The sequence below is a fragment of the Salmo salar genome, unplaced genomic scaffold (genome assembly GCF_965601325.2).
Source record: "Salmo salar unplaced genomic scaffold, fSalSal1 ptg000293l, whole genome shotgun sequence".
NCBI classification, from domain to species: domain Eukaryota; kingdom Metazoa; phylum Chordata; class Actinopteri; order Salmoniformes; family Salmonidae; genus Salmo; species Salmo salar.
Window position 1 is genome coordinate 2,055,001 of NW_027675346.1, and position 25,160 is coordinate 2,080,160.

The 25,160-nt window shown below is 43.6% G+C and overlaps 68 non-coding genes and 4 pseudogenes across 68 annotated transcripts; all 72 read left to right on the forward strand.

Annotated features, from left to right (window-relative positions):
• The first annotated feature begins 115 nt into the window (after nt 1–115).
• LOC145874946 (5S ribosomal RNA) lies at nt 116–234 on the forward strand. The gene has a single exon (XR_014390580.1). It is a non-coding gene; the product is annotated as a 5S ribosomal RNA (ribosomal RNA).
• A 409-nt stretch (nt 235–643) lies between these two features.
• LOC145873347 (5S ribosomal RNA) lies at nt 644–762 on the forward strand. The gene has a single exon (XR_014388982.1). It is a non-coding gene; the product is annotated as a 5S ribosomal RNA (ribosomal RNA).
• A 139-nt stretch (nt 763–901) lies between these two features.
• LOC145875543 (5S ribosomal RNA) lies at nt 902–1,020 on the forward strand. The gene has a single exon (XR_014391180.1). It is a non-coding gene; the product is annotated as a 5S ribosomal RNA (ribosomal RNA).
• A 139-nt stretch (nt 1,021–1,159) lies between these two features.
• On the forward strand, nt 1,160–1,278 carry LOC145873348 (5S ribosomal RNA). The gene has a single exon (XR_014388983.1). It is a non-coding gene; the product is annotated as a 5S ribosomal RNA (ribosomal RNA).
• Nucleotides 1,279–1,417: 139 nt separating this feature from the next.
• Nucleotides 1,418–1,536, forward strand: LOC145874947 (5S ribosomal RNA). Its single transcript, XR_014390581.1, has one exon. It is a non-coding gene; the product is annotated as a 5S ribosomal RNA (ribosomal RNA).
• Nucleotides 1,537–1,945: 409 nt separating this feature from the next.
• On the forward strand, nt 1,946–2,064 carry LOC145873349 (5S ribosomal RNA). The gene has a single exon (XR_014388984.1). It is a non-coding gene; the product is annotated as a 5S ribosomal RNA (ribosomal RNA).
• A 139-nt stretch (nt 2,065–2,203) lies between these two features.
• LOC145875544 (5S ribosomal RNA) lies at nt 2,204–2,322 on the forward strand. Its single transcript, XR_014391181.1, has one exon. It is a non-coding gene; the product is annotated as a 5S ribosomal RNA (ribosomal RNA).
• A 139-nt stretch (nt 2,323–2,461) lies between these two features.
• Nucleotides 2,462–2,580, forward strand: LOC145873350 (5S ribosomal RNA). Its single transcript, XR_014388985.1, has one exon. It is a non-coding gene; the product is annotated as a 5S ribosomal RNA (ribosomal RNA).
• A 139-nt stretch (nt 2,581–2,719) lies between these two features.
• Nucleotides 2,720–2,838, forward strand: LOC145874948 (5S ribosomal RNA). The gene has a single exon (XR_014390582.1). It is a non-coding gene; the product is annotated as a 5S ribosomal RNA (ribosomal RNA).
• A 409-nt stretch (nt 2,839–3,247) lies between these two features.
• Nucleotides 3,248–3,366, forward strand: LOC145873351 (5S ribosomal RNA). Its single transcript, XR_014388986.1, has one exon. It is a non-coding gene; the product is annotated as a 5S ribosomal RNA (ribosomal RNA).
• Nucleotides 3,367–3,505: 139 nt separating this feature from the next.
• On the forward strand, nt 3,506–3,624 carry LOC145873352 (5S ribosomal RNA). Its single transcript, XR_014388987.1, has one exon. It is a non-coding gene; the product is annotated as a 5S ribosomal RNA (ribosomal RNA).
• A 139-nt stretch (nt 3,625–3,763) lies between these two features.
• Nucleotides 3,764–3,882, forward strand: LOC145873353 (5S ribosomal RNA). Its single transcript, XR_014388988.1, has one exon. It is a non-coding gene; the product is annotated as a 5S ribosomal RNA (ribosomal RNA).
• A 139-nt stretch (nt 3,883–4,021) lies between these two features.
• On the forward strand, nt 4,022–4,140 carry LOC145871646 (5S ribosomal RNA). The gene has a single exon (XR_014387276.1). It is a non-coding gene; the product is annotated as a 5S ribosomal RNA (ribosomal RNA).
• Nucleotides 4,141–4,549: 409 nt separating this feature from the next.
• On the forward strand, nt 4,550–4,668 carry LOC145873354 (5S ribosomal RNA). Its single transcript, XR_014388989.1, has one exon. It is a non-coding gene; the product is annotated as a 5S ribosomal RNA (ribosomal RNA).
• Nucleotides 4,669–4,807: 139 nt separating this feature from the next.
• Nucleotides 4,808–4,926, forward strand: LOC145873355 (5S ribosomal RNA). Its single transcript, XR_014388990.1, has one exon. It is a non-coding gene; the product is annotated as a 5S ribosomal RNA (ribosomal RNA).
• Nucleotides 4,927–5,065: 139 nt separating this feature from the next.
• On the forward strand, nt 5,066–5,184 carry LOC145873356 (5S ribosomal RNA). Its single transcript, XR_014388991.1, has one exon. It is a non-coding gene; the product is annotated as a 5S ribosomal RNA (ribosomal RNA).
• Nucleotides 5,185–5,323: 139 nt separating this feature from the next.
• LOC145873358 (5S ribosomal RNA) lies at nt 5,324–5,442 on the forward strand. Its single transcript, XR_014388993.1, has one exon. It is a non-coding gene; the product is annotated as a 5S ribosomal RNA (ribosomal RNA).
• Nucleotides 5,443–5,851: 409 nt separating this feature from the next.
• LOC145873359 (5S ribosomal RNA) lies at nt 5,852–5,970 on the forward strand. The gene has a single exon (XR_014388994.1). It is a non-coding gene; the product is annotated as a 5S ribosomal RNA (ribosomal RNA).
• A 139-nt stretch (nt 5,971–6,109) lies between these two features.
• On the forward strand, nt 6,110–6,228 carry LOC145874949 (5S ribosomal RNA). The gene has a single exon (XR_014390583.1). It is a non-coding gene; the product is annotated as a 5S ribosomal RNA (ribosomal RNA).
• Nucleotides 6,229–6,637: 409 nt separating this feature from the next.
• Nucleotides 6,638–6,756, forward strand: LOC145873360 (5S ribosomal RNA). Its single transcript, XR_014388995.1, has one exon. It is a non-coding gene; the product is annotated as a 5S ribosomal RNA (ribosomal RNA).
• A 139-nt stretch (nt 6,757–6,895) lies between these two features.
• On the forward strand, nt 6,896–7,014 carry LOC145873361 (5S ribosomal RNA). The gene has a single exon (XR_014388996.1). It is a non-coding gene; the product is annotated as a 5S ribosomal RNA (ribosomal RNA).
• A 139-nt stretch (nt 7,015–7,153) lies between these two features.
• On the forward strand, nt 7,154–7,272 carry LOC145873362 (5S ribosomal RNA). Its single transcript, XR_014388997.1, has one exon. It is a non-coding gene; the product is annotated as a 5S ribosomal RNA (ribosomal RNA).
• A 139-nt stretch (nt 7,273–7,411) lies between these two features.
• Nucleotides 7,412–7,530, forward strand: LOC145873363 (5S ribosomal RNA). The gene has a single exon (XR_014388998.1). It is a non-coding gene; the product is annotated as a 5S ribosomal RNA (ribosomal RNA).
• A 409-nt stretch (nt 7,531–7,939) lies between these two features.
• Nucleotides 7,940–8,058, forward strand: LOC145873364 (5S ribosomal RNA). Its single transcript, XR_014388999.1, has one exon. It is a non-coding gene; the product is annotated as a 5S ribosomal RNA (ribosomal RNA).
• A 139-nt stretch (nt 8,059–8,197) lies between these two features.
• On the forward strand, nt 8,198–8,316 carry LOC145873365 (5S ribosomal RNA). Its single transcript, XR_014389000.1, has one exon. It is a non-coding gene; the product is annotated as a 5S ribosomal RNA (ribosomal RNA).
• Nucleotides 8,317–8,455: 139 nt separating this feature from the next.
• On the forward strand, nt 8,456–8,574 carry LOC145873366 (5S ribosomal RNA). The gene has a single exon (XR_014389001.1). It is a non-coding gene; the product is annotated as a 5S ribosomal RNA (ribosomal RNA).
• Nucleotides 8,575–8,713: 139 nt separating this feature from the next.
• On the forward strand, nt 8,714–8,832 carry LOC145873367 (5S ribosomal RNA). Its single transcript, XR_014389002.1, has one exon. It is a non-coding gene; the product is annotated as a 5S ribosomal RNA (ribosomal RNA).
• Nucleotides 8,833–9,241: 409 nt separating this feature from the next.
• Nucleotides 9,242–9,360, forward strand: LOC145873369 (5S ribosomal RNA). The gene has a single exon (XR_014389004.1). It is a non-coding gene; the product is annotated as a 5S ribosomal RNA (ribosomal RNA).
• A 139-nt stretch (nt 9,361–9,499) lies between these two features.
• LOC145873370 (5S ribosomal RNA) lies at nt 9,500–9,618 on the forward strand. Its single transcript, XR_014389005.1, has one exon. It is a non-coding gene; the product is annotated as a 5S ribosomal RNA (ribosomal RNA).
• A 139-nt stretch (nt 9,619–9,757) lies between these two features.
• Nucleotides 9,758–9,876, forward strand: LOC145873371 (5S ribosomal RNA). The gene has a single exon (XR_014389006.1). It is a non-coding gene; the product is annotated as a 5S ribosomal RNA (ribosomal RNA).
• A 139-nt stretch (nt 9,877–10,015) lies between these two features.
• Nucleotides 10,016–10,134, forward strand: LOC145873372 (5S ribosomal RNA). The gene has a single exon (XR_014389007.1). It is a non-coding gene; the product is annotated as a 5S ribosomal RNA (ribosomal RNA).
• Nucleotides 10,135–10,543: 409 nt separating this feature from the next.
• On the forward strand, nt 10,544–10,662 carry LOC145873373 (5S ribosomal RNA). The gene has a single exon (XR_014389008.1). It is a non-coding gene; the product is annotated as a 5S ribosomal RNA (ribosomal RNA).
• A 139-nt stretch (nt 10,663–10,801) lies between these two features.
• Nucleotides 10,802–10,920, forward strand: LOC145873375 (5S ribosomal RNA). Its single transcript, XR_014389010.1, has one exon. It is a non-coding gene; the product is annotated as a 5S ribosomal RNA (ribosomal RNA).
• Nucleotides 10,921–11,059: 139 nt separating this feature from the next.
• On the forward strand, nt 11,060–11,178 carry LOC145873376 (5S ribosomal RNA). Its single transcript, XR_014389011.1, has one exon. It is a non-coding gene; the product is annotated as a 5S ribosomal RNA (ribosomal RNA).
• A 409-nt stretch (nt 11,179–11,587) lies between these two features.
• On the forward strand, nt 11,588–11,706 carry LOC145873377 (5S ribosomal RNA). Its single transcript, XR_014389012.1, has one exon. It is a non-coding gene; the product is annotated as a 5S ribosomal RNA (ribosomal RNA).
• A 139-nt stretch (nt 11,707–11,845) lies between these two features.
• Nucleotides 11,846–11,964, forward strand: LOC145873378 (5S ribosomal RNA). The gene has a single exon (XR_014389013.1). It is a non-coding gene; the product is annotated as a 5S ribosomal RNA (ribosomal RNA).
• A 139-nt stretch (nt 11,965–12,103) lies between these two features.
• Nucleotides 12,104–12,222, forward strand: LOC145873379 (5S ribosomal RNA). The gene has a single exon (XR_014389014.1). It is a non-coding gene; the product is annotated as a 5S ribosomal RNA (ribosomal RNA).
• Nucleotides 12,223–12,361: 139 nt separating this feature from the next.
• On the forward strand, nt 12,362–12,480 carry LOC145873381 (5S ribosomal RNA). The gene has a single exon (XR_014389016.1). It is a non-coding gene; the product is annotated as a 5S ribosomal RNA (ribosomal RNA).
• Nucleotides 12,481–12,889: 409 nt separating this feature from the next.
• On the forward strand, nt 12,890–13,008 carry LOC145873382 (5S ribosomal RNA). The gene has a single exon (XR_014389017.1). It is a non-coding gene; the product is annotated as a 5S ribosomal RNA (ribosomal RNA).
• Nucleotides 13,009–13,147: 139 nt separating this feature from the next.
• Nucleotides 13,148–13,266, forward strand: LOC145875090 (5S ribosomal RNA). Its single transcript, XR_014390724.1, has one exon. It is a non-coding gene; the product is annotated as a 5S ribosomal RNA (ribosomal RNA).
• Nucleotides 13,267–13,405: 139 nt separating this feature from the next.
• Nucleotides 13,406–13,524, forward strand: LOC145873383 (5S ribosomal RNA). Its single transcript, XR_014389018.1, has one exon. It is a non-coding gene; the product is annotated as a 5S ribosomal RNA (ribosomal RNA).
• Nucleotides 13,525–13,663: 139 nt separating this feature from the next.
• Nucleotides 13,664–13,782, forward strand: LOC145873384 (5S ribosomal RNA). Its single transcript, XR_014389019.1, has one exon. It is a non-coding gene; the product is annotated as a 5S ribosomal RNA (ribosomal RNA).
• Nucleotides 13,783–14,191: 409 nt separating this feature from the next.
• On the forward strand, nt 14,192–14,310 carry LOC145873385 (5S ribosomal RNA). The gene has a single exon (XR_014389020.1). It is a non-coding gene; the product is annotated as a 5S ribosomal RNA (ribosomal RNA).
• Nucleotides 14,311–14,449: 139 nt separating this feature from the next.
• LOC145873386 (5S ribosomal RNA) lies at nt 14,450–14,568 on the forward strand. Its single transcript, XR_014389021.1, has one exon. It is a non-coding gene; the product is annotated as a 5S ribosomal RNA (ribosomal RNA).
• A 409-nt stretch (nt 14,569–14,977) lies between these two features.
• On the forward strand, nt 14,978–15,096 carry LOC145873387 (5S ribosomal RNA). Its single transcript, XR_014389022.1, has one exon. It is a non-coding gene; the product is annotated as a 5S ribosomal RNA (ribosomal RNA).
• Nucleotides 15,097–15,235: 139 nt separating this feature from the next.
• On the forward strand, nt 15,236–15,354 carry LOC145874950 (5S ribosomal RNA). The gene has a single exon (XR_014390584.1). It is a non-coding gene; the product is annotated as a 5S ribosomal RNA (ribosomal RNA).
• Nucleotides 15,355–15,763: 409 nt separating this feature from the next.
• On the forward strand, nt 15,764–15,882 carry LOC145873388 (5S ribosomal RNA). The gene has a single exon (XR_014389023.1). It is a non-coding gene; the product is annotated as a 5S ribosomal RNA (ribosomal RNA).
• Nucleotides 15,883–16,021: 139 nt separating this feature from the next.
• Nucleotides 16,022–16,140, forward strand: LOC145873389 (5S ribosomal RNA). The gene has a single exon (XR_014389024.1). It is a non-coding gene; the product is annotated as a 5S ribosomal RNA (ribosomal RNA).
• Nucleotides 16,141–16,279: 139 nt separating this feature from the next.
• LOC145873390 (5S ribosomal RNA) lies at nt 16,280–16,398 on the forward strand. Its single transcript, XR_014389025.1, has one exon. It is a non-coding gene; the product is annotated as a 5S ribosomal RNA (ribosomal RNA).
• Nucleotides 16,399–16,537: 139 nt separating this feature from the next.
• On the forward strand, nt 16,538–16,656 carry LOC145873392 (5S ribosomal RNA). The gene has a single exon (XR_014389027.1). It is a non-coding gene; the product is annotated as a 5S ribosomal RNA (ribosomal RNA).
• Nucleotides 16,657–16,795: 139 nt separating this feature from the next.
• Nucleotides 16,796–16,914, forward strand: LOC145869501 (5S ribosomal RNA). Its single transcript, XR_014385497.1, has one exon. It is a non-coding gene; the product is annotated as a 5S ribosomal RNA (ribosomal RNA).
• A 409-nt stretch (nt 16,915–17,323) lies between these two features.
• On the forward strand, nt 17,324–17,442 carry LOC145873393 (5S ribosomal RNA). The gene has a single exon (XR_014389028.1). It is a non-coding gene; the product is annotated as a 5S ribosomal RNA (ribosomal RNA).
• Nucleotides 17,443–17,851: 409 nt separating this feature from the next.
• LOC145868153 (5S ribosomal RNA) lies at nt 17,852–17,970 on the forward strand. Its single transcript, XR_014384147.1, has one exon. It is a non-coding gene; the product is annotated as a 5S ribosomal RNA (ribosomal RNA).
• Nucleotides 17,971–18,109: 139 nt separating this feature from the next.
• LOC145870142 (5S ribosomal RNA) lies at nt 18,110–18,228 on the forward strand. Its single transcript, XR_014386138.1, has one exon. It is a non-coding gene; the product is annotated as a 5S ribosomal RNA (ribosomal RNA).
• A 409-nt stretch (nt 18,229–18,637) lies between these two features.
• On the forward strand, nt 18,638–18,756 carry LOC145867496 (5S ribosomal RNA). Its single transcript, XR_014383489.1, has one exon. It is a non-coding gene; the product is annotated as a 5S ribosomal RNA (ribosomal RNA).
• Nucleotides 18,757–18,895: 139 nt separating this feature from the next.
• On the forward strand, nt 18,896–19,014 carry LOC145870686 (uncharacterized; annotated as a pseudogene).
• A 409-nt stretch (nt 19,015–19,423) lies between these two features.
• On the forward strand, nt 19,424–19,542 carry LOC145873394 (5S ribosomal RNA). The gene has a single exon (XR_014389029.1). It is a non-coding gene; the product is annotated as a 5S ribosomal RNA (ribosomal RNA).
• Nucleotides 19,543–19,951: 409 nt separating this feature from the next.
• LOC145868154 (5S ribosomal RNA) lies at nt 19,952–20,070 on the forward strand. Its single transcript, XR_014384148.1, has one exon. It is a non-coding gene; the product is annotated as a 5S ribosomal RNA (ribosomal RNA).
• Nucleotides 20,071–20,209: 139 nt separating this feature from the next.
• LOC145870622 (uncharacterized) lies at nt 20,210–20,328 on the forward strand (annotated as a pseudogene).
• A 409-nt stretch (nt 20,329–20,737) lies between these two features.
• LOC145868156 (5S ribosomal RNA) lies at nt 20,738–20,856 on the forward strand. The gene has a single exon (XR_014384150.1). It is a non-coding gene; the product is annotated as a 5S ribosomal RNA (ribosomal RNA).
• Nucleotides 20,857–20,995: 139 nt separating this feature from the next.
• LOC145870687 (uncharacterized) lies at nt 20,996–21,114 on the forward strand (annotated as a pseudogene).
• A 409-nt stretch (nt 21,115–21,523) lies between these two features.
• On the forward strand, nt 21,524–21,642 carry LOC145873395 (5S ribosomal RNA). Its single transcript, XR_014389030.1, has one exon. It is a non-coding gene; the product is annotated as a 5S ribosomal RNA (ribosomal RNA).
• Nucleotides 21,643–21,781: 139 nt separating this feature from the next.
• Nucleotides 21,782–21,900, forward strand: LOC145873396 (5S ribosomal RNA). The gene has a single exon (XR_014389031.1). It is a non-coding gene; the product is annotated as a 5S ribosomal RNA (ribosomal RNA).
• Nucleotides 21,901–22,039: 139 nt separating this feature from the next.
• LOC145873397 (5S ribosomal RNA) lies at nt 22,040–22,158 on the forward strand. The gene has a single exon (XR_014389032.1). It is a non-coding gene; the product is annotated as a 5S ribosomal RNA (ribosomal RNA).
• A 139-nt stretch (nt 22,159–22,297) lies between these two features.
• Nucleotides 22,298–22,416, forward strand: LOC145873398 (5S ribosomal RNA). Its single transcript, XR_014389033.1, has one exon. It is a non-coding gene; the product is annotated as a 5S ribosomal RNA (ribosomal RNA).
• A 139-nt stretch (nt 22,417–22,555) lies between these two features.
• Nucleotides 22,556–22,674, forward strand: LOC145873399 (5S ribosomal RNA). Its single transcript, XR_014389034.1, has one exon. It is a non-coding gene; the product is annotated as a 5S ribosomal RNA (ribosomal RNA).
• A 139-nt stretch (nt 22,675–22,813) lies between these two features.
• Nucleotides 22,814–22,932, forward strand: LOC145870143 (5S ribosomal RNA). The gene has a single exon (XR_014386139.1). It is a non-coding gene; the product is annotated as a 5S ribosomal RNA (ribosomal RNA).
• Nucleotides 22,933–23,341: 409 nt separating this feature from the next.
• On the forward strand, nt 23,342–23,460 carry LOC145868157 (5S ribosomal RNA). The gene has a single exon (XR_014384151.1). It is a non-coding gene; the product is annotated as a 5S ribosomal RNA (ribosomal RNA).
• Nucleotides 23,461–23,599: 139 nt separating this feature from the next.
• Nucleotides 23,600–23,718, forward strand: LOC145870688 (uncharacterized; annotated as a pseudogene).
• Nucleotides 23,719–24,127: 409 nt separating this feature from the next.
• On the forward strand, nt 24,128–24,246 carry LOC145873400 (5S ribosomal RNA). Its single transcript, XR_014389035.1, has one exon. It is a non-coding gene; the product is annotated as a 5S ribosomal RNA (ribosomal RNA).
• A 139-nt stretch (nt 24,247–24,385) lies between these two features.
• LOC145874951 (5S ribosomal RNA) lies at nt 24,386–24,504 on the forward strand. Its single transcript, XR_014390585.1, has one exon. It is a non-coding gene; the product is annotated as a 5S ribosomal RNA (ribosomal RNA).
• A 409-nt stretch (nt 24,505–24,913) lies between these two features.
• Nucleotides 24,914–25,032, forward strand: LOC145868929 (5S ribosomal RNA). The gene has a single exon (XR_014384924.1). It is a non-coding gene; the product is annotated as a 5S ribosomal RNA (ribosomal RNA).
• Nucleotides 25,033–25,160: the final 128 nt, after the last annotated feature.

Here is a 25,160-nt window from a genome sequence, read left to right on the forward strand (position 1 = left end):
GCACTATTTCATCAGCAACACTGCCTTGTATTAAGCATTTAATGATGAATTGACTAAATGTCTGTTTTATCAGATTCACTTTGACTATATATGTTGTAGCAAGAGATTGTTTCTCGCTTACGGCCATACCAGCCTGGGTACCCCCGATCTCGTCTGATCTCGGAAGCTAAGCAGGGTCGGGCCTGGTTAGTACTTGGATGGGAGACCGCCTGGGAATACCAGGTGCTGTAAGCATTTTGTCCACGAGGGTGTGCCCCTGCACTATTTCATCAGCAACACTGCCTTGTAGTAAGAATTTAATGATGAATTGACTAAATGCAGCTTCCTGCCTTTTTAATAGGATCAAATTTCCTTGTGTTTTCAATTAGCATCTGCCTTGTATTTATAAGACAAACAAGAATATTGTTGCTGAATGCAGCTTGTGTGTGCTTTGTGCTCCTTTGCCCTGTTCAAATGATGAAAGGAAATAAAGTTTGTATTTTATCCAACTACCTGTGCTAAAAAGTGATGGGAACAGTGTTTGTAATTTCTTCTACTTTTTCAGTGACACAAAGTTCAAGCTGCTTATCTAATTGGTGAAAATGCAATCTCTGTTTATCACACTCACTTTGACTATATATGTTGTAGCAAGAGATTGTTTCTCGCTTACGGCCATACCAGCCTGGGTACGCCCGATCTCGTCTGATCTCGGAAGCTAAGCAGGGTCGGGCCTGGTTAGTACTTGGATGGGAGACCGCCTGGGAATACCAGGTGCTGTAAGCATTTTGTCCACGAGGGTGTGCTCTTGCACTATTTCATCAGCAACACTGCCTTGTATTAAGCATTTAATGATGAATTGACTAAATGTCTGTTTTATCAGACTCACTTTGACTATATATGTTGTAGCAAGAGATTGTATCTCGCTTACGGCCATACCAGCCTGGGTACGCCTGATCTCGTCTGATCTCGGAAGCTAAGCAGGGTCGGGCCTGGTTAGTACTTGGATGGGAGACCGCCTGGGAATACCAGGTGCTGTAAGCATTTTGTCCACGAGGGTGTGCTCTTGCACTATTTCATCAGCAACACTGCCTTGTATTAAGCATTTAATGATGAATTGACTAAATGTCTGTTTTATCAGACTCACTTTGACTATATATGTTGTAGCAAGAGATTGTATCTCGCTTACGGCCATACCAGCCTGGGTACGCCCGATCTCGTCTGATCTCGGAAGCTAAGCAGGGTCGGGCCTGGTTAGTACTTGGATGGGAGACCGCCTGGGAATACCAGGTGCTGTAAGCATTTTGTCCACGAGGGTGTGCTCTTGCACTATTTCATCAGCAACACTGCCTTGTATTAAGCATTTAATGATGAATTGACTAAATGTCTGTTTTATCAGATTCACTTTGACTATATATGTTGTAGCAAGAGATTGTTTCTCGCTTACGGCCATACCAGCCTGGGTACCCCCGATCTCGTCTGATCTCGGAAGCTAAGCAGGGTCGGGCCTGGTTAGTACTTGGATGGGAGACCGCCTGGGAATACCAGGTGCTGTAAGCATTTTGTCCACGAGGGTGTGCCCCTGCACTATTTCATCAGCAACACTGCCTTGTAGTAAGAATTTAATGATGAATTGACTAAATGCAGCTTCCTGCCTTTTTAATAGGATCAAATTTCCTTGTGTTTTCAATTAGCATCTGCCTTGTATTTATAAGACAAACAAGAATATTGTTGCTGAATGCAGCTTGTGTGTGCTTTGTGCTCCTTTGCCCTGTTCAAATGATGAAAGGAAATAAAGTTTGTATTTTATCCAACTACCTGTGCTAAAAAGTGATGGGAACAGTGTTTGTAATTTCTTCTACTTTTTCAGTGACACAAAGTTCAAGCTGCTTATCTAATTGGTGAAAATGCAATCTCTGTTTATCACACTCACTTTGACTATATATGTTGTAGCAAGAGATTGTTTCTCGCTTACGGCCATACCAGCCTGGGTACGCCCGATCTCGTCTGATCTCGGAAGCTAAGCAGGGTCGGGCCTGGTTAGTACTTGGATGGGAGACCGCCTGGGAATACCAGGTGCTGTAAGCATTTTGTCCACGAGGGTGTGCTCTTGCACTATTTCATCAGCAACACTGCCTTGTATTAAGCATTTAATGATGAATTGACTAAATGTCTGTTTTATCAGACTCACTTTGACTATATATGTTGTAGCAAGAGATTGTATCTCGCTTACGGCCATACCAGCCTGGGTACGCCTGATCTCGTCTGATCTCGGAAGCTAAGCAGGGTCGGGCCTGGTTAGTACTTGGATGGGAGACCGCCTGGGAATACCAGGTGCTGTAAGCATTTTGTCCACGAGGGTGTGCTCTTGCACTATTTCATCAGCAACACTGCCTTGTATTAAGCATTTAATGATGAATTGACTAAATGTCTGTTTTATCAGACTCACTTTGACTATATATGTTGTAGCAAGAGATTGTATCTCGCTTACGGCCATACCAGCCTGGGTACGCCCGATCTCGTCTGATCTCGGAAGCTAAGCAGGGTCGGGCCTGGTTAGTACTTGGATGGGAGACCGCCTGGGAATACCAGGTGCTGTAAGCATTTTGTCCACGAGGGTGTGCTCTTGCACTATTTCATCAGCAACACTGCCTTGTATTAAGCATTTAATGATGAATTGACTAAATGTCTGTTTTATCAGATTCACTTTGACTATATATGTTGTAGCAAGAGATTGTTTCTCGCTTACGGCCATACCAGCCTGGGTACCCCCGATCTCGTCTGATCTCGGAAGCTAAGCAGGGTCGGGCCTGGTTAGTACTTGGATGGGAGACCGCCTGGGAATACCAGGTGCTGTAAGCATTTTGTCCACGAGGGTGTGCCCCTGCACTATTTCATCAGCAACACTGCCTTGTAGTAAGAATTTAATGATGAATTGACTAAATGCAGCTTCCTGCCTTTTTAATAGGATCAAATTTCCTTGTGTTTTCAATTAGCATCTGCCTTGTATTTATAAGACAAACAAGAATATTGTTGCTGAATGCAGCTTGTGTGTGCTTTGTGCTCCTTTGCCCTGTTCAAATGATGAAAGGAAATAAAGTTTGTATTTTATCCAACTACCTGTGCTAAAAAGTGATGGGAACAGTGTTTGTAATTTCTTCTACTTTTTCAGTGACACAAAGTTCAAGCTGCTTATCTAATTGGTGAAAATGCAATCTCTGTTTATCACACTCACTTTGACTATATATGTTGTAGCAAGAGATTGTTTCTCGCTTACGGCCATACCAGCCTGGGTACGCCCGATCTCGTCTGATCTCGGAAGCTAAGCAGGGTCGGGCCTGGTTAGTACTTGGATGGGAGACCGCCTGGGAATACCAGGTGCTGTAAGCATTTTGTCCACGAGGGTGTGCTCTTGCACTATTTCATCAGCAACACTGCCTTGTATTAAGCATTTAATGATGAATTGACTAAATGTCTGTTTTATCAGACTCACTTTGACTATATATGTTGTAGCAAGAGATTGTATCTCGCTTACGGCCATACCAGCCTGGGTACGCCCGATCTCGTCTGATCTCGGAAGCTAAGCAGGGTCGGGCCTGGTTAGTACTTGGATGGGAGACCGCCTGGGAATACCAGGTGCTGTAAGCATTTTGTCCACGAGGGTGTGCTCTTGCACTATTTCATCAGCAACACTGCCTTGTATTAAGCATTTAATGATGAATTGACTAAATGTCTGTTTTATCAGACTCACTTTGACTATATATGTTGTAGCAAGAGATTGTATCTCGCTTACGGCCATACCAGCCTGGGTACGCCCGATCTCGTCTGATCTCGGAAGCTAAGCAGGGTCGGGCCTGGTTAGTACTTGGATGGGAGACCGCCTGGGAATACCAGGTGCTGTAAGCATTTTGTCCACGAGGGTGTGCTCTTGCACTATTTCATCAGCAACACTGCCTTGTATTAAGCATTTAATGATGAATTGACTAAATGTCTGTTTTATCAGATTCACTTTGACTATATATGTTGTAGCAAGAGATTGTTTCTAGCTTACGGCCATACCAGCCTGGGTACGCCCGATCTCATCTGATCTCGGAAGCTAAGCAGGGTCGGGCCTGGTTAGTACTTGGATGGGAGACCGCCTGGGAATACCAGGTGCTGTAAGCATTTTGTCCACGAGGGTGTGCCCCTGCACTATTTCATCAGCAACACTGCCTTGTAGTAAGCATTTAATGATGAATTGACTAAATGCAGCTTCCTGCCTTTTTAATAGGATCAAATTTCCTTGTGTTTTCAATTAGCATCTGCCTTGTATTTATAAGACAAACAAGAATATTGTTGCTGAATGCAGCTTGTGTGTGCTTTGTGCTCCTTTGCCCTGTTCAAATGATGAAAGGAAATAAAGTTTGTATTTTATCCAACTACCTGTGCTAAAAAGTGATGGGAACAGTGTTTGTAATTTCTTCTACTTTTTCAGTGACACAAAGTTCAAGCTGCTTATCTAATTGGTGAAAATGCAATGTCTGTTTATCACACTCACTTTGACTATATATGTTGTAGCAAGAGATTGTTTCTCGCTTACGGCCATACCAGCCTGGGTACGCCCGATCTCGTCTGATCTCGGAAGCTAAGCAGGGTCGGGCCTGGTTAGTACTTGGATGGGAGACCGCCTGGGAATACCAGGTGCTGTAAGCATTTTGTCCACGAGGGTGTGCTCTTGCACTATTTCATCAGCAACACTGCCTTGTATTAAGCATTTAATGATGAATTGACTAAATGTCTGTTTTATCAGACTCACTTTGACTATATATGTTGTAGCAAGAGATTGTATCTCGCTTACGGCCATACCAGCCTGGGTACGCCCGATCTCGTCTGATCTCGGAAGCTAAGCAGGGTCGGGCCTGGTTAGTACTTGGATGGGAGACCGCCTGGGAATACCAGGTGCTGTAAGCATTTTGTCCACGAGGGTGTGCTCTTGCACTATTTCATCAGCAACACTGCCTTGTATTAAGCATTTAATGATGAATTGACTAAATGTCTGTTTTATCAGACTCACTTTGACTATATATGTTGTAGCAAGAGATTGTATCTCGCTTACGGCCATACCAGCCTGGGTACGCCCGATCTCGTCTGATCTCGGAAGCTAAGCAGGGTCGGGCCTGGTTAGTACTTGGATGGGAGACCGCCTGGGAATACCAGGTGCTGTAAGCATTTTGTCCACGAGGGTGTGCTCTTGCACTATTTCATCAGCAACACTGCCTTGTATTAAGCATTTAATGATGAATTGACTAAATGTCTGTTTTATCAGATTCACTTTGACTATATATGTTGTAGCAAGAGATTGTTTCTAGCTTACGGCCATACCAGCCTGGGTACGCCCGATCTCGTCTGATCTCGGAAGCTAAGCAGGGTCGGGCCTGGTTAGTACTTGGATGGGAGACCGCCTGGGAATACCAGGTGCTGTAAGCATTTTGTCCACGAGGGTGTGCCCCTGCACTATTTCATCAGCAACACTGCCTTGTAGTAAGCATTTAATGATGAATTGACTAAATGCAGCTTCCTGCCTTTTTAATAGGATCAAATTTCCTTGTGTTTTCAATTAGCATCTGCCTTGTATTTATAAGACAAACAAGAATATTGTTGCTGAATGCAGCTTGTGTGTGCTTTGTGCTCCTTTGCCCTGTTCAAATGATGAAAGGAAATAAAGTTTGTATTTTATCCAACTACCTGTGCTAAAAAGTGATGGGAACAGTGTTTGTAATTTCTTCTACTTTTTCAGTGACACAAAGTTCAAGCTGCTTATCTAATTGGTGAAAATGCAATGTCTGTTTATCACACTCACTTTGACTATATATGTTGTAGCAAGAGATTGTTTCTCGCTTACGGCCATACCAGCCTGGGTACGCCCGATCTCGTCTGATCTCGGAAGCTAAGCAGGGTCGGGCCTGGTTAGTACTTGGATGGGAGACCGCCTGGGAATACCAGGTGCTGTAAGCATTTTGTCCACGAGGGTGTGCCCCTGCACTATTTCATCAGCAACACTGCCTTGTATTAAGCATTTAATGATGAATTGACTAAATGTCTGTTTTATCAGATTCACTTTGACTATATATGTTGTAGCAAGAGATTGTTTCTCGCTTACGGCCATACCAGCCTGGGTACCCCCGATCTCGTCTGATCTCGGAAGCTAAGCAGGGTCGGGCCTGGTTAGTACTTGGATGGGAGACCGCCTGGGAATACCAGGTGCTGTAAGCATTTTGTCCACGAGGGTGTGCCCCTGCACTATTTCATCAGCAACACTGCCTTGTAGTAAGAATTTAATGATGAATTGACTAAATGCAGCTTCCTGCCTTTTTAATAGGATCAAATTTCCTTGTGTTTTCAATTAGCATCTGCCTTGTATTTATAAGACAAACAAGAATATTGTTGCTGAATGCAGCTTGTGTGTGCTTTGTGCTCCTTTGCCCTGTTCAAATGATGAAAGGAAATAAAGTTTGTATTTTATCCAACTACCTGTGCTAAAAAGTGATGGGAACAGTGTTTGTAATTTCTTCTACTTTTTCAGTGACACAAAGTTCAAGCTGCTTATCTAATTGGTGAAAATGCAATCTCTGTTTATCACACTCACTTTGACTATATATGTTGTAGCAAGAGATTGTTTCTCGCTTACGGCCATACCAGCCTGGGTACGCCCGATCTCGTCTGATCTCGGAAGCTAAGCAGGGTCGGGCCTGGTTAGTACTTGGATGGGAGACCGCCTGGGAATACCAGGTGCTGTAAGCATTTTGTCCACGAGGGTGTGCTCTTGCACTATTTCATCAGCAACACTGCCTTGTATTAAGCATTTAATGATGAATTGACTAAATGTCTGTTTTATCAGACTCACTTTGACTATATATGTTGTAGCAAGAGATTGTATCTCGCTTACGGCCATACCAGCCTGGGTACGCCCGATCTCGTCTGATCTCGGAAGCTAAGCAGGGTCGGGCCTGGTTAGTACTTGGATGGGAGACCGCCTGGGAATACCAGGTGCTGTAAGCATTTTGTCCACGAGGGTGTGCTCTTGCACTATTTCATCAGCAACACTGCCTTGTATTAAGCATTTAATGATGAATTGACTAAATGTCTGTTTTATCAGACTCACTTTGACTATATATGTTGTAGCAAGAGATTGTATCTCGCTTACGGCCATACCAGCCTGGGTACGCCCGATCTCGTCTGATCTCGGAAGCTAAGCAGGGTCGGGCCTGGTTAGTACTTGGATGGGAGACCGCCTGGGAATACCAGGTGCTGTAAGCATTTTGTCCACGAGGGTGTGCTCTTGCACTATTTCATCAGCAACACTGCCTTGTATTAAGCATTTAATGATGAATTGACTAAATGTCTGTTTTATCAGATTCACTTTGACTATATATGTTGTAGCAAGAGATTGTTTCTAGCTTACGGCCATACCAGCCTGGGTACGCCCGATCTCGTCTGATCTCGGAAGCTAAGCAGGGTCGGGCCTGGTTAGTACTTGGATGGGAGACCGCCTGGGAATACCAGGTGCTGTAAGCATTTTGTCCACGAGGGTGTGCCCCTGCACTATTTCATCAGCAACACTGCCTTGTAGTAAGCATTTAATGATGAATTGACTAAATGCAGCTTCCTGCCTTTTTAATAGGATCAAATTTCCTTGTGTTTTCAATTAGCATCTGCCTTGTATTTATAAGACAAACAAGAATATTGTTGCTGAATGCAGCTTGTGTGTGCTTTGTGCTCCTTTGCCCTGTTCAAATGATGAAAGGAAATAAAGTTTGTATTTTATCCAACTACCTGTGCTAAAAAGTGATGGGAACAGTGTTTGTAATTTCTTCTACTTTTTCAGTGACACAAAGTTCAAGCTGCTTATCTAATTGGTGAAAATGCAATGTCTGTTTATCACACTCACTTTGACTATATATGTTGTAGCAAGAGATTGTTTCTCGCTTACGGCCATACCAGCCTGGGTACGCCCGATCTCGTCTGATCTCGGAAGCTAAGCAGGGTCGGGCCTGGTTAGTACTTGGATGGGAGACCGCCTGGGAATACCAGGTGCTGTAAGCATTTTGTCCACGAGGGTGTGCTCTTGCACTATTTCATCAGCAACACTGCCTTGTATTAAGCATTTAATGATGAATTGACTAAATGTCTGTTTTATCAGACTCACTTTGACTATATATGTTGTAGCAAGAGATTGTATCTCGCTTACGGCCATACCAGCCTGGGTACGCCCGATCTCGTCTGATCTCGGAAGCTAAGCAGGGTCGGGCCTGGTTAGTACTTGGATGGGAGACCGCCTGGGAATACCAGGTGCTGTAAGCATTTTGTCCACGAGGGTGTGCTCTTGCACTATTTCATCAGCAACACTGCCTTGTATTAAGCATTTAATGATGAATTGACTAAATGTCTGTTTTATCAGACTCACTTTGACTATATATGTTGTAGCAAGAGATTGTATCTCGCTTACGGCCATACCAGCCTGGGTACGCCCGATCTCGTCTGATCTCGGAAGCTAAGCAGGGTCGGGCCTGGTTAGTACTTGGATGGGAGACCGCCTGGGAATACCAGGTGCTGTAAGCATTTTGTCCACGAGGGTGTGCTCTTGCACTATTTCATCAGCAACACTGCCTTGTATTAAGCATTTAATGATGAATTGACTAAATGTCTGTTTTATCAGATTCACTTTGACTATATATGTTGTAGCAAGAGATTGTTTCTAGCTTACGGCCATACCAGCCTGGGTACGCCCGATCTCGTCTGATCTCGGAAGCTAAGCAGGGTCGGGCCTGGTTAGTACTTGGATGGGAGACCGCCTGGGAATACCAGGTGCTGTAAGCATTTTGTCCACGAGGGTGTGCCCCTGCACTATTTCATCAGCAACACTGCCTTGTAGTAAGCATTTAATGATGAATTGACTAAATGCAGCTTCCTGCCTTTTTAATAGGATCAAATTTCCTTGTGTTTTCAATTAGCATCTGCCTTGTATTTATAAGACAAACAAGAATATTGTTGCTGAATGCAGCTTGTGTGTGCTTTGTGCTCCTTTGCCCTGTTCAAATGATGAAAGGAAATAAAGTTTGTATTTTATCCAACTACCTGTGCTAAAAAGTGATGGGAACAGTGTTTGTAATTTCTTCTACTTTTTCAGTGACACAAAGTTCAAGCTGCTTATCTAATTGGTGAAAATGCAATCTCTGTTTATCACACTCACTTTGACTATATATGTTGTAGCAAGAGATTGTTTCTCGCTTACGGCCATACCAGCCTGGGTACGCCCGATCTCGTCTGATCTCGGAAGCTAAGCAGGGTCGGGCCTGGTTAGTACTTGGATGGGAGACCGCCTGGGAATACCAGGTGCTGTAAGCATTTTGTCCACGAGGGTGTGCTCTTGCACTATTTCATCAGCAACACTGCCTTGTATTAAGCATTTAATGATGAATTGACTAAATGTCTGTTTTATCAGACTCACTTTGACTATATATGTTGTAGCAAGAGATTGTATCTCGCTTACGGCCATACCAGCCTGGGTACGCCCGATCTCGTCTGATCTCGGAAGCTAAGCAGGGTCGGGCCTGGTTAGTACTTGGATGGGAGACCGCCTGGGAATACCAGGTGCTGTAAGCATTTTGTCCACGAGGGTGTGCTCTTGCACTATTTCATCAGCAACACTGCCTTGTATTAAGCATTTAATGATGAATTGACTAAATGTCTGTTTTATCAGACTCACTTTGACTATATATGTTGTAGCAAGAGATTGTATCTCGCTTACGGCCATACCAGCCTGGGTACGCCCGATCTCGTCTGATCTCGGAAGCTAAGCAGGGTCGGGCCTGGTTAGTACTTGGATGGGAGACCGCCTGGGAATACCAGGTGCTGTAAGCATTTTGTCCACGAGGGTGTGCTCTTGCACTATTTCATCAGCAACACTGCCTTGTATTAAGCATTTAATGATGAATTGACTAAATGTCTGTTTTATCAGATTCACTTTGACTATATATGTTGTAGCAAGAGATTGTTTCTAGCTTACGGCCATACCAGCCTGGGTACGCCCGATCTCGTCTGATCTCGGAAGCTAAGCAGGGTCGGGCCTGGTTAGTACTTGGATGGGAGACCGCCTGGGAATACCAGGTGCTGTAAGCATTTTGTCCACGAGGGTGTGCCCCTGCACTATTTCATCAGCAACACTGCCTTGTAGTAAGAATTTAATGATGAATTGACTAAATGCAGCTTCCTGCCTTTTTAATAGGATCAAATTTCGTTGTGTTTTCAATTAGCATCTGCCTTGTATTTATAAGACAAACAAGAATATTGTTGCTGAATGCAGCTTGTGTGTGCTTTGTGCTCCTTTGCCCTGTTCAAATGATGAAAGGAAATAAAGTTTGTATTTTATCCAACTACCTGTGCTAAAAAGTGATGGGAACAGTGTTTGTAATTTCTTCTACTTTTTCAGTGACACAAAGTTCAAGCTGCTTATCTAATTGGTGAAAATGCAATCTCTGTTTATCACACTCACTTTGACTATATATGTTGTAGCAAGAGATTGTTTCTCGCTTACGGCCATACCAGCCTGGGTACGCCCGATCTCGTCTGATCTCGGAAGCTAAGCAGGGTCGGGCCTGGTTAGTACTTGGATGGGAGACCGCCTGGGAATACCAGGTGCTGTAAGCATTTTGTCCACGAGGGTGTGCTCTTGCACTATTTCATCAGCAACACTGCCTTGTATTAAGCATTTAATGATGAATTGACTAAATGTCTGTTTTATCAGACTCACTTTGACTATATATGTTGTAGCAAGAGATTGTATCTCGCTTACGGCCATACCAGCCTGGGTACGCCCGATCTCGTCTGATCTCGGAAGCTAAGCAGGGTCGGGCCTGGTTAGTACTTGGATGGGAGACCGCCTGGGAATACCAGGTGCTGTAAGCATTTTGTCCACGAGGGTGTGCTCTTGCACTATTTCATCAGCAACACTGCCTTGTATTAAGCATTTAATGATGAATTGACTAAATGTCTGTTTTATCAGATTCACTTTGACTATATATGTTGTAGCAAGAGATTGTTTCTAGCTTACGGCCATACCAGCCTGGGTACGCCCGATCTCGTCTGATCTCGGAAGCTAAGCAGGGTCGGGCCTGGTTAGTACTTGGATGGGAGACCGCCTGGGAATACCAGGTGCTGTAAGCATTTTGTCCACGAGGGTGTGCCCCTGCACTATTTCATCAGCAACACTGCCTTGTAGTAAGCATTTAATGATGAATTGACTAAATGCAGCTTCCTGCCTTTTTAATAGGATCAAATTTCCTTGTGTTTTCAATTAGCATCTGCCTTGTATTTATAAGACAAACAAGAATATTGTTGCTGAATGCAGCTTGTGTGTGCTTTGTGCTCCTTTGCCCTGTTCAAATGATGAAAGGAAATAAAGTTTGTATTTTATCCAACTACCTGTGCTAAAAAGTGATGGGAACAGTGTTTGTAATTTCTTCTACTTTTTCAGTGACACAAAGTTCAAGCTGCTTATCTAATTGGTGAAAATGCAATGTCTGTTTATCACACTCACTTTGACTATATATGTTGTAGCAAGAGATTGTTTCTCGCTTACGGCCATACCAGCCTGGGTACGCCCGATCTCGTCTGATCTCGGAAGCTAAGCAGGGTCGGGCCTGGTTAGTACTTGGATGGGAGACCGCCTGGGAATACCAGGTGCTGTAAGCATTTTGTCCACGAGGGTGTGCTCTTGCACTATTTCATCAGCAACACTGCCTTGTATTAAGCATTTAATGATGAATTGACTAAATGTCTGTTTTATCAGACTCACTTTGACTATATATGTTGTAGCAAGAGATTGTATCTCGCTTACGGCCATACCAGCCTGGGTACGCCCGATCTCGTCTGATCTCGGAAGCTAAGCAGGGTCGGGCCTGGTTAGTACTTGGATGGGAGACCGCCTGGGAATACCAGGTGCTGTAAGCATTTTGTCCACGAGGGTGTGCTCTTGCACTATTTCATCAGCAACACTGCCTTGTATTAAGCATTTAATGATGAATTGACTAAATGTCTGTTTTATCAGACTCACTTTGACTATATATGTTGTAGCAAGAGATTGTATCTCGCTTACGGCCATACCAGCCTGGGTACGCCCGATCTCGTCTGATCTCGGAAGCTAAGCAGGGTCGGGCCTGGTTAGTACTTGGATGGGAGACCGCCTGGGAATACCAGGTGCTGTAAGCATTTTGTCCACGAGGGTGTGCTCTTGCACTATTTCATCAGCAACACTGCCTTGTATTAAGCATTTAATGATGAATTGACTAAATGTCTGTTTTATCAGATTCACTTTGACTATATATGTTGTAGCAAGAGATTGTTTCTAGCTTACGGCCATACCAGCCTGGGTACGCCCGATCTCGTCTGATCTCGGAAGCTAAGCAGGGTCGGGCCTGGTTAGTACTTGGATGGGAGACCGCCTGGGAATACCAGGTGCTGTAAGCATTTTGTCCACGAGGGTGTGCCCCTGCACTATTTCATCAGCAACACTGCCTTGTAGTAAGCATTTAATGATGAATTGACTAAATGCAGCTTCCTGCCTTTTTAATAGGATCAAATTTCCTTGTGTTTTCAATTAGCATCTGCCTTGTATTTATAAGACAAACAAGAATATTGTTGCTGAATGCAGCTTGTGTGTGCTTTGTGCTCCTTTGCCCTGTTCAAATGATGAAAGGAAATAAAGTTTGTATTTTATCCAACTACCTGTGCTAAAAAGTGATGGGAACAGTGTTTGTAATTTCTTCTACTTTTTCAGTGACACAAAGTTCAAGCTGCTTATCTAATTGGTGAAAATGCAATGTCTGTTTATCACACTCACTTTGACTATATATGTTGTAGCAAGAGATTGTTTCTCGCTTACGGCCATACCAGCCTGGGTACGCCCGATCTCGTCTGATCTCGGAAGCTAAGCAGGGTCGGGCCTGGTTAGTACTTGGATGGGAGACCGCCTGGGAATACCAGGTGCTGTAAGCATTTTGTCCACGAGGGTGTGCTCTTGCACTATTTCATCAGCAACACTGCCTTGTATTAAGCATTTAATGATGAATTGACTAAATGTCTGTTTTATCAGACTCACTTTGACTATATATGTTGTAGCAAGAGATTGTATCTCGCTTACGGCCATACCAGCCTGGGTACGCCCGATCTCGTCTGATCTCGGAAGCTAAGCAGGGTCGGGCCTGGTTAGTACTTGGATGGGAGACCGCCTGGGAATATCTGGTGCTGTAAGCATTTTGTCCACGAGGGTGTGCTCTTGCACTATTTCATCAGCAACACTGCCTTGTATTAAGCATTTAATGATGAATTGACTAAATGTCTGTTTTATCAGACTCACTTTGACTATATATGTTGTAGCAAGAGATTGTATCTCGCTTACGGCCATACCAGCCTGGGTACGCCCGATCTCGTCTGATCTCGGAAGCTAAGCAGGGTCGGGCCTGGTTAGTACTTGGATGGGAGACCGCCTGGGAATACCAGGTGCTGTAAGCATTTTGTCCACGAGGGTGTGCTCTTGCACTATTTCATCAGCAACACTGCCTTGTATTAAGCATTTAATGATGAATTGACTAAATGTCTGTTTTATCAGATTCACTTTGACTATATATGTTGTAGCAAGAGATTGTTTCTAGCTTACGGCCATACCAGCCTGGGTACGCCCGATCTCGTCTGATCTCGGAAGCTAAGCAGGGTCGGGCCTGGTTAGTACTTGGATGGGAGACCGCCTGGGAATACCAGGTGCTGTAAGCATTTTGTCCACGAGGGTGTGCCCCTGCACTATTTCATCAGCAACACTGCCTTGTAGTAAGCATTTAATGATGAATTGACTAAATGCAGCTTCCTGCCTTTTTAATAGGATCAAATTTCCTTGTGTTTTCAATTAGCATCTGCCTTGTATTTATAAGACAAACAAGAATATTGTTGCTGAATGCAGCTTGTGTGTGCTTTGTGCTCCTTTGCCCTGTTCAAATGATGAAAGGAAATAAAGTTTGTATTTTATCCAACTACCTGTGCTAAAAAGTGATGGGAACAGTGTTTGTAATTTCTTCTACTTTTTCAGTGACACAAAGTTCAAGCTGCTTATCTAATTGGTGAAAATGCAATGTCTGTTTATCACACTCACTTTGACTATATATGTTGTAGCAAGAGATTGTTTCTCGCTTACGGCCATACCAGCCTGGGTACGCCCGATCTCGTCTGATCTCGGAAGCTAAGCAGGGTCGGGCCTGGTTAGTACTTGGATGGGAGACCGCCTGGGAATACCAGGTGCTGTAAGCATTTTGTCCACGAGGGTGTGCTCTTGCACTATTTCATCAGCAACACTGCCTTGTATTAAGCATTTAATGATGAATTGACTAAATGTCTGTTTTATCAGATTCACTTTGACTATATATGTTGTAGCAAGAGATTGTTTCTCGCTTACGGCCATACCAGCCTGGGTACGCCCGATCTCGTCTGATCTCGGAAGCTAAGCAGGGTCGGGCCTGGTTAGTACTTGGATGGGAGACCGCCTGGGAATACCAGGTGCTGTAAGCATTTTGTCCACGAGGGTGTGCCCCTGCACTATTTCATCAGCAACACTGCCTTGTAGTAAGCATTTAATGATGAATTGACTAAATGCAGCTTCCTGCCTTTTTAATAGGATCAAATTTCCTTGTGTTTTCAATTAGCATCTGCCTTGTATTTATAAGACAAACAAGAATATTGTTGCTGAATGCAGCTTGTGTGTGCTTTGTGCTCCTTTGCCCTGTTCAAATGATGAAAGGAAATAAAGTTTGTATTTTATCCAACTACCTGTGCTAAAAAGTGATGGGAACAGTGTTTGTAATTTCTTCTACTTTTTCAGTGACACAAAGTTCAAGCTGCTTATCTAATTGGTGAAAATGCAATGTCTGTTTATCACACTCACTTTGACTATATATGTTGTAGCAAGAGATTGTTTCTCGCTTACGGCCATACCAGCCTGGGTACGCCCGATCTCGTCTGATCTCGGAAGCTAAGCAGGGTCGGGCCTGGTTAGTACTTGGATGGGAGACCGCCTGGGAATACCAGGTGCTGTAAGCATTTTGTCCACGAGGGTGTGCCCCTGCACTATTTCATCAGCAACACTGCCTTGTATTAAGCATTTAATGATGAATTGACTAAATGTCTGTTTTATCAGATTCACTTTGACTATATATGTTGTAGCAAGAGATTGTTTCTCGCTTACGGCCATACCAGCCTGGGTACCCCCGATCTCGTCTGATCTCGGAAGCTAAGCAGGGTCGGGCCTGGTTAGTACTTGGATGGGAGACCGCCTGGGAATACCAGGTGCTGTAAGCATTTTGTCCACGAGGGTGTGCCCCTGCACTATTTCATCAGCAACACTGCCTTGTAGTAAGAATTTAATGATGAATTGACTAAATGCAGCTTCCTGCCTTTTTAATAGGATCAAATTTCCTTGTGTTTTCAATTAGCATCTGCCTTGTATTTATAAGACAAACAAGAATATTGTTGCTGAATGCAGCTTGTGTGTGCTTTGTGCTCCTTTGCCCTGTTCAAATGATGAAAGGAAATAAAGTTTGTATTTTATCCAACTACCTGTGCTAAAAAGTGATGGGAACAGTGTTTGTAATTTCTTCTACTTTTTCAGTGACACAAAGTTCAAGCTGCTTATCTAATTGGTGAAAATGCAATCTCTGTTTATCACACTCACTTTGACTATATATGTTGTAGCAAGAGATTGTTTCTCGCTTACGGCCATACCAGCCTGGGTACGCCCGATCTCGTCTGATCTCGGAAGCTAAGCAGGGTCGGGCCTGGTTAGTACTTGGATGGGAGACCGCCTGGGAATACCAGGTGCTGTAAGCATTTTGTCCACGAGGGTGTGCTCTTGCACTATTTCATCAGCAACACTGCCTTGTATTAAGCATTTAATGATGAATTGAGTAAATGTCTGTTTTATCAGACTCACTTTGACTATATATGTTGTAGCAAGAGATTGTATCTCGCTTACGGCCATACCAGCCTGGGTACGCCCGATCTCGTCTGATCTCGGAAGCTAAGCAGGGTCGGGCCTGGTTAGTACTTGGATGGGAGACCGCCTGGGAATACCAGGTGCTGTAAGCATTTTGTCCACGAGGGTGTGCTCTTGCACTATTTCATCAGCAACACTGCCTTGTATTAAGCATTTAATGATGAATTGACTAAATGTCTGTTTTATCAGACTCACTTTGACTATATATGTTGTAGCAAGAGATTGTATCTCGCTTACGGCCATACCAGCCTGGGTACGCCCGATCTCGTCTGATCTCGGAAGCTAAGCAGGGTCGGGCCTGGTTAGTACTTGGATGGGAGACCGCCTGGGAATACCAGGTGCTGTAAGCATTTTGTCCACGAGGGTGTGCTCTTGCACTATTTCATCAGCAACACTGCCTTGTATTAAGCATTTAATGATGAATTGACTAAATGTCTGTTTTATCAGATTCACTTTGACTATATATGTTGTAGCAAGAGATTGTTTCTAGCTTACGGCCATACCAGCCTGGGTACGCCCGATCTCGTCTGATCTCGGAAGCTAAGCAGGGTCGGGCCTGGTTAGTACTTGGATGGGAGACCGCCTGGGAATACCAGGTGCTGTAAGCATTTTGTCCACGAGGGTGTGCCCCTGCACTATTTCATCAGCAACACTGCCTTGTAGTAAGCATTTAATGATGAATTGACTAAATGTCTGTTTTATCAGACTCACTTTGACTATATATGTTGTAGCAAGAGATTGTTTCTCGCTTACGGCCATATCAGCCTGGGTACGCCCGATCTCGTCTGATCTCGGAAGCTAAGCAGGGTCGGGCCTGGTTAGTACTTGGATGGGAGACCGCCTGGAAATACCAGGTGCTGTAAGCATTTTGTCCACGAGGGTGTGCTCTTGCACTATTTCATCAGCAACACTGCGTTGTAGTAAGCATTTAATGATGAATTGACTAAATGCAGCTTCCTGCCTTTTTAATAGGATCAAATTTCCTTGTGTTTTCAATTAGCATCTGCCTTGTATTTATGAGACAAACAAGAATATTGTTGCTGAATGCAGCTTGTGTGTGCTTTGTGCTCCTTGGCCCTGTTCAAATGATGAAAGGAAATAAAGTTTGTATTTTATCCAACTACCTGTGCTAAAAAGTGATGGGAACAGTGTTTGTAATTTCTTCTACTTTTTCAGTGACACAAAGTTCAAGCTGCTTATCTAATTGTTGAAAATTCAATGTCTGTTTATCACACTCACTTTGACTATATATGTTGTAGCAAGAGATTGTTTCTCGCTTACGGCCATACCAGCCTGGGTACGCCCGATCTCGTCTGATCTCGGAAGCTAAGCAGGGTCGGGCCTGGTTAGTACTTGGATGGGAGACCGCCTGGGAATACCAGGTGCTGTAAGCATTTTGTCCACGAGGGTGTGCTCTTGCACTATTTCATCAGCAACACTGCCTTGTAGTAAGCATTTAATGATGAATTGACTAAATGCAGCTTCCTGCCTTTTTAATAGGATCAAATTTCCTTGTGTTTTCAATTAGCATCTGCCTTGTATTTATAAGACAAACAAGAATATTGTTGCTGAATGCAGCTTGTGTGTGCTTTGTGCTCCTTGGCCCTGTTCAAATGATGAAAGGAAATAAAGTTTGTATTTTATCCAACTACCTGTGCTAAAAAGTGATGGGAACAGTGTTTGTAATTTCTTCTACTTTTTCAGTGACACAAAGTTCAAGCTGCTTATCTAATTGTTGAAAATGCAATGTCTGTTTATCACACTCACTTTGACTATATATGTTGTAGCAAGAGATTGTTTCTCGCTTACGGCCATACCAGCCTGGGTACGCCCGATCTCGTCTGATCTCGGAAGCTAAGCAGGGTCGGGCCTGGTTAGTACTTGGATGGGAGACCGCCTGGAAATACCAGGTGCTGTAAGCATTTTGTCCACGAGGGTGTGCTCTTGCACTATTTCATCAGCAACACTGCCTTGTAGTAAGCATTTAATGATGAATTGACTAAATGTCTGTTTTATCAGACTCACTTTGACTATATATGTTGTAGCAAGAGATTGTTTCTCGCTTACGGCCATATCAGCCTGGGTACGCCCGATCTCGTCTGATCTCGGAAGCTAAGCAGGGTCCGGCCTGGTTAGTACTTGGATGGGAGACCGCCTGGGAATACCAGGTGCTGTAAGCATTTTGTCCACGAGGGTGTGCTCTTGCACTATTTCATCAGCAACACTGCCTTGTAGTAAGCATTTAATGATGAATTGACTAAATGCAGCTTCCTGCCTTTTTAATAGGATCAAATTTCCTTGTGTTTTCAATTAGCATCTGCCTTGTATTTATAAGACAAACAAGAATATTGTTGCTGAATGCAGCTTGTGTGTGCTTTGTGCTCCTTGGCCCTGTTCAAATGATGAAAGGAAATAAAGTTTGTATTTTATCCAACTACCTGTGCTAAAAAGTGATGGGAACAGTGTTTGTAATTTCTTCTACTTTTTCAGTGACACAAAGTTCAAGCTGCTTATCTAATTGTTGAAAATGCAATGTCTGTTTATCACACTCACTTTGACTATATATATTGTAGCAAGAGATTGTTTCTCGCTTACGGCCATACCAGCCTGGGTACGCCCGATCTCGTCTGATCTCGGAAGCTAAGCAGGGTTGGGCCTGGTTAGTACTTGGATGGGAGACCGCCTGGAAATACCAGGTGCTGTAAGCATTTTGTCCACGAGGGTGTGCTCTTGCACTATTTCATCAGCAACACTGCCTTGTAGTAAGCATTTAATGATGAATTGACTAAATGTCTGTTTTATCAGACTCACTTTGACTATATATGTTGTAGCAAGAGATTGTTTCTCGCTTACGGCCATATCAGCCTGGGTACGCCCGATCTCGTCTGATCTCGGAAGCTAAGCAGGGTCCGGCCTGGTTAGTACTTGGATGGGAGACCGCCTGGAAATACCAGGTGCTGTAAGCATTTTGTCCACGAGGGTGTGGTCTTGCACTATTTCATCAGCAACACTGCGTTGTAGTAAGCATTTAATGATGAATTGACTAAATGCAGCTTCCTGCCTTTTTAATAGGATCAAATTTCCTTGTGTTTTCAATTAGCATCTGCCTTGTATTTATGAGACAAACAAGAATATTGTTGCTGAATGCAGCTTGTGTGTGCTTTGTGCTCCTTGGCCCTGTTCAAATGATGAAAGGAAATAAAGTTTGTATTTTATCCAACTACCTGTGCTAAAAAGTGATGGGAACAGTGTTTGTAATTTCTTCTACTTTTTCAGTGACACAAAGTTCAAGCTGCTTATCTAATTGTTGAAAATGCAATGTCTGTTTATCACACTCACTTTGACTATATATGTTGTAGCAAGAGATTGTTTCTCGCTTACGGCCATACCAGCCTGGGTACGCCCGATCTCGTCTGATCTCGGAAGCTAAGCAGGGTCGGGCCTGGTTAGTACTTGGATGGGAGACCGCCTGGGAATACCAGGTGCTGTAAGCATTTTGTCCACGAGGGTGTGCTCTTGCACTATTTCATCAGCAACACTGCCTTGTAGTAAGCATTTAATGATGAATTGACTAAATGCAGCTTCCTGCCTTTTTAATAGGATCAAATTTCCTTGTGTTTTCAATTAGCATCTGCCTTGTATTTATAAGACAAACAAGAATATTGTTGCTGAATGCAGCTTGTGTGTGCTTTGTGCTCCTTGGCCCTGTTCAAATGATGAAAGGAAATAAAGTTTGTATTTTATCCAACTACCTGTGCTAAAAAGTGATGGGAACAGTGTTTGTAATTTCTTCTACTTTTTCAGTGACACAAAGTTCAAGCTGCTTATCTAATTGTTGAAAATGCAATGTCTGTTTATCACACTCACTTTGACTATATATGTTGTAGCAAGAGATTGTTTCTCGCTTACGGCCATACCAGCCTGGGTACGCCCGATCTCGTCTGATCTCGGAAGCTAAGCAGGGTCGGGCCTGGTTAGTACTTGGATGGGAGACCGCCTGGAAATACCAGGTGCTGTAAGCATTTTGTCCACGAGGGTGTGCTCTTGCACTATTTCATCAGCAACACTGCCTTGTAGTAAGCATTTAATGATGAATTGACTAAATGTCTGTTTTATCAGACTCACTTTGACTATATATGTTGTAGCAAGAGATTGTTTCTCGCTTACGGCCGTATCAGCCTGGGTACGCCCGATCTCGTCTGATCTCGGAAGCTAAGCAGGGTCCGGCCTGGTTAGTACTTGGATGGGAGACCGCCTGGGAATACCAGGTGCTGTAAGCATTTTGTCCACGAGGGTGTGCTCTTGCACTATTTCATCAGCAACACTGCCTTGTAGTAAGCATTTAATGATGAATTGACTAAATGCAGCTTCCTGCCTTTTTAATAGGATCAAATTTCCTTGTGTTTTCAATTAGCATCTGCCTTGTATTTATAAGACAAACAAGAATATTGTTGCTGAATGCAGCTTGTGTGTGCTTTGTGCTCCTTGGCCCTGTTCAAATGATGAAAGGAAATAAAGTTTGTATTTTATCCAACTACCTGTGCTAAAAAGTGATGGGAACAGTGTTTGTAATTTCTTCTACTTTTTCAGTGACACAAAGTTCAAGCTGCTTATCTAATTGTTGAAAATGCAATGTCTGTTTATCACACTCACTTTGACTATATATGTTGTAGCAAGAGATTGTTTCTCGCTTACGGCCATACCAGCCTGGGTACGCCCGATCTCGTCTGATCTCGGAAGCTAAGCAGGGTCGGGCCTGGTTAGTACTTGGATGGGAGACCGCCTGGAAATACCAGGTGCTGTAAGCATTTTGTCCACGAGGGTGTGCTCTTGCACTATTTCATCAGCAACACTGCCTTGTAGTAAGCATTTAATGATGAATTGACTAAATGTCTGTTTTATCAGACTCACTTTGACTATATATGTTGTAGCAAGAGATTGTTTCTCGCTTACGGCCATATCAGCCTGGGTACGCCCGATCTCGTCTGATCTCGGAAGCTAAGCAGGGTCCGGCCTGGTTAGTACTTGGATGGGAGACCGCCTGGAAATACCAGGTGCTGTAAGCATTTTGTCCACGAGGGTGTGGTCTTGCACTATTTCATCAGCAACACTGCGTTGTAGTAAGCATTTAATGATGAATTGACTAAATGCAGCTTCCTGCCTTTTTAATAGGATCAAATTTCCTTGTGTTTTCAATTAGCATCTGCCTTGTATTTATGAGACAAACAAGAATATTGTTGCTGAATGCAGCTTGTGTGTGCTTTGTGCTCCTTGGCCCTGTTCAAATGATGAAAGGAAATAAAGTTTGTATTTTATCCAACTACCTGTGCTAAAAAGTGATGGGAACAGTGTTTGTAATTTCTTCTACTTTTTCAGTGACACAAAGTTCAAGCTGCTTATCTAATTGTTGAAAATGCAATGTCTGTTTATCACACTCACTTTGACTATATATGTTGTAGCAAGAGATTGTTTCTCGCTTACGGCCATACCAGCCTGGGTACGCCCGATCTCGTCTGATCTCGGAAGCTAAGCAGGGTCGGGCCTGGTTAGTACTTGGATGGGAGACCGCCTGGGAATACCAGGTGCTGTAAGCATTTTGTCCACGAGGGTGTGCTCTTGCACTATTTCATCAGCAACACTGCCTTGTATTAAGCATTTAATGATGAATTGACTAAATGTCTGTTTTATCAGATTCACTTTGACTATATATGTTGTAGCAAGAGATTGTTTCTCGCTTACGGCCATACCAGCCTGGGTACGCCCGATCTCGTCTGATCTCGGAAGCTAAGCAGGGTCGGGCCTGGTTAGTACTTGGATGGGAGACCGCCTGGGAATACCAGGTGCTGTAAGCATTTTGTCCACGAGGGTGTGCTCTTGCACTATTTCATCAGCAACACTGCCTTGTATTAAGCATTTAATGATGAATTGACTAAATGTCTGTTTTATCAGACTCACTTTGACTATATATGTTGTAGCAAGAGATTGTATCTCGCTTACGGCCATACCAGCCTGGGTACGCCCGATCTCGTCTGATCTCGGAAGCTAAGCAGGGTCGGGCCTGGTTAGTACTTGGATGGGAGACCGCCTGGGAATACCAGGTGCTGTAAGCATTTTGTCCACGAGGGTGTGCTCTTGCACTATTTCATCAGCAACACTGCCTTGTATTAAGCATTTAATGATGAATTGACTAAATGTCTGTTTTATCAGACTCACTTTGACTATATATGTTGTAGCAAGAGATTGTATCTCGCTTACGGCCATACCAGCCTGGGTACGCCCGATCTCGTCTGATCTCGGAAGCTAAGCAGGGTCGGGCCTGGTTAGTACTTGGATGGGAGACCGCCTGGGAATACCAGGTGCTGTAAGCATTTTGTCCACGAGGGTGTGCTCTTGCACTATTTCATCAGCAACACTGCCTTGTATTAAGCATTTAATGATGAATTGACTAAATGTCTGTTTTATCAGATTCACTTTGACTATATATGTTGTAGCAAGAGATTGTTTCTAGCTTACGGCCATACCAGCCTGGGTACGCCCGATCTCGTCTGATCTCGGAAGCTAAGCAGGGTCGGGCCTGGTTAGTACTTGGATGGGAGACCGCCTGGGAATACCAGGTGCTGTAAGCATTTTGTCCACGAGGGTGTGCCCCTGCACTATTTCATCAGCAACACTGCCTTGTAGTAAGCATTTAATGATGAATTGACTAAATGTCTGTTTTATCAGACTCACTTTGACTATATATGTTGTAGCAAGAGATTGTTTCTCGCTTACGGCCATATCAGCCTGGGTACGCCCGATCTCGTCTGATCTCGGAAGCTAAGCAGGGTCCGGCCTGGTTAGTACTTGGATGGGAGACCGCCTGGGAATACCAGGTGCTGTAAGCATTTTGTCCACGAGGGTGTGCTCTTGCACTATTTCATCAGCAACACTGCCTTGTAGTAAGCATTTAATGATGAATTGACTAAATGCAGCTTCCTGCCTTTTTAATAGGATCAAATTTCCTTGTGTTTTCAATTAGCATCTGCCTTGTATTTATAAGACAAACAAGAATATTGTTGCTGAATGCAGCTTGTGTGTGCTTTGTGCTCCTTGGCCCTGTTCAAATGATGAAAGGAAATAAAGTTTGTATTTTATCCAACTACCTGTGCTAAAAAGTGATGGGAACAGTGTTTGTAATTTCTTCTACTTTTTCAGTGACACAAAGTTCAAGCTGCTTATCTAATTGTTGAAAATGCAATGTCTGTTTATCACACTCACTTTGACTATATATGTTGTAGCAAGAGATTGTTTCTCGCTTACGGCCATACCAGCCTGGGTACGCCCGATCTCGTCTGATCTCGGAAGCTAAGCAGGGTCGGGCCTGGTTAGTACTTGGATGGGAGACCGCCTGGAAATACCAGGTGCTGTAAGCATTTTGTCCACGAGGGTGTGCTCTTGCACTATTTCATCAGCAACACTGCCTTGTAGTAAGCATTTAATGATGAATTGACTAAATGTCTGTTTTATCAGACTCACTTTGACTATATATGTTGTAGCAAGAGATTGTTTCTCGCTTACGGCCATATCAGCCTGGGTACGCCCGATCTCGTCTGATCTCGGAAGCTAAGCAGGGTCCGGCCTGGTTAGTACTTGGATGGGAGACCGCCTGGAAATACCAGGTGCTGTAAGCATTTTGTCCACGAGGGTGTGGTCTTGCACTATTTCATCAGCAACACTGCGTTGTAGTAAGCATTTAATGATGAATTGACTAAATGCAGCTTCCTGCCTTTTTAATAGGATCAAATTTCCTTGTGTTTTCAATTAGCATCTGCCTTGTATTTATGAGACAAACAAGAATATTGTTGCTGAATGCAGCTTGTGTGTGCTTTGTGCTCCTTGGCCCTGTTCAAATGATGAAAGGAAATAAAGTTTGTATTTTATCCAACTACCTGTGCTAAAAAGTGATGGGAACAGTGTTTGTAATTTCTTCTACTTTTTCAGTGACACAAAGTTCAAGCTGCTTATCTAATTGTTGAAAATGCAATGTCTGTTTATCACACTCACTTTGACTATATATGTTGTAGCAAGAGATTGTTTCTCGCTTACGGCCATACCAGCCTGGGTACGCCCGATCTCGTCTGATCTCGGAAGCTAAGCAGGGTCGGGCCTGGTTAGTACTTGGATGGGAGACCGCCTGGGAATACCAGGTGCTGTAAGCATTTTGTCCACGAGGGTGTGCTCTTGCACTATTTCATCAGCAACACTGCCTTGTATTAAGCATTTAATGATGAATTGACTAAATGTCTGTTTTATCAGATTCACTTTGACTATATATGTTGTAGCAAGAGATTGTTTCTCGCTTACGGCCATACCAGCCTGGGTACCCCCGATCTCGTCTGATCTCGGAAGCTAAGCAGGGTCGGGCCTGGTTAGTACTTGGATGGGAGACCGCCTGGGAATACCAGGTGCTGTAAGCATTTTGTCCACGAGGGTGTGCCCCTGCACTATTTCATCAGCAACACTGCCTTGTAGTAAGAATTTAATGATGAATTGACTAAATGCAGCTTCCTGCCTTTTTAATAGGATCAAATTTCCTTGTGTTTTCAATTAGCATCTGCCTTGTATTTATAAGACAAACAAGAATATTGTTGCTGAATGCAGCTTGTGTGTGCTTTGTGCTCCTTTGCCCTGTTCAAATGATGAAAGGAAATAAAGTTTGTATTTTATCCAACTACCTGTGCTAAAAAGTGATGGGAACAGTGTTTGTAATTTCTTCTACTTTTTCAGTGACACAAAGTTCAAGCTGCTTATCTAATTGGTGAAAATGCAATCTCTGTTTATCACACTCACTTTGACTATATATGTTGTAGCAAGAGATTGTTTCTCGCTTACGGCCATACCAGCCTGGGTACGCCCGATCTCGTCTGATCTCGGAAGCTAAGCAGGGTCTGGCCTGGTTAGTACTTGGATGGGAGACCGCCTGGGAATACCAGGTGCTGTAAGCATTTTGTCCACGAGGGTGTGCTCTTGCACTATTTCATCAGCAACACTGCCTTGTATTAAGCATTTAATGATGAATTGACTAAATGTCTGTTTTATCAGACTCACTTTGACTATATATGTTGTAGCAAGA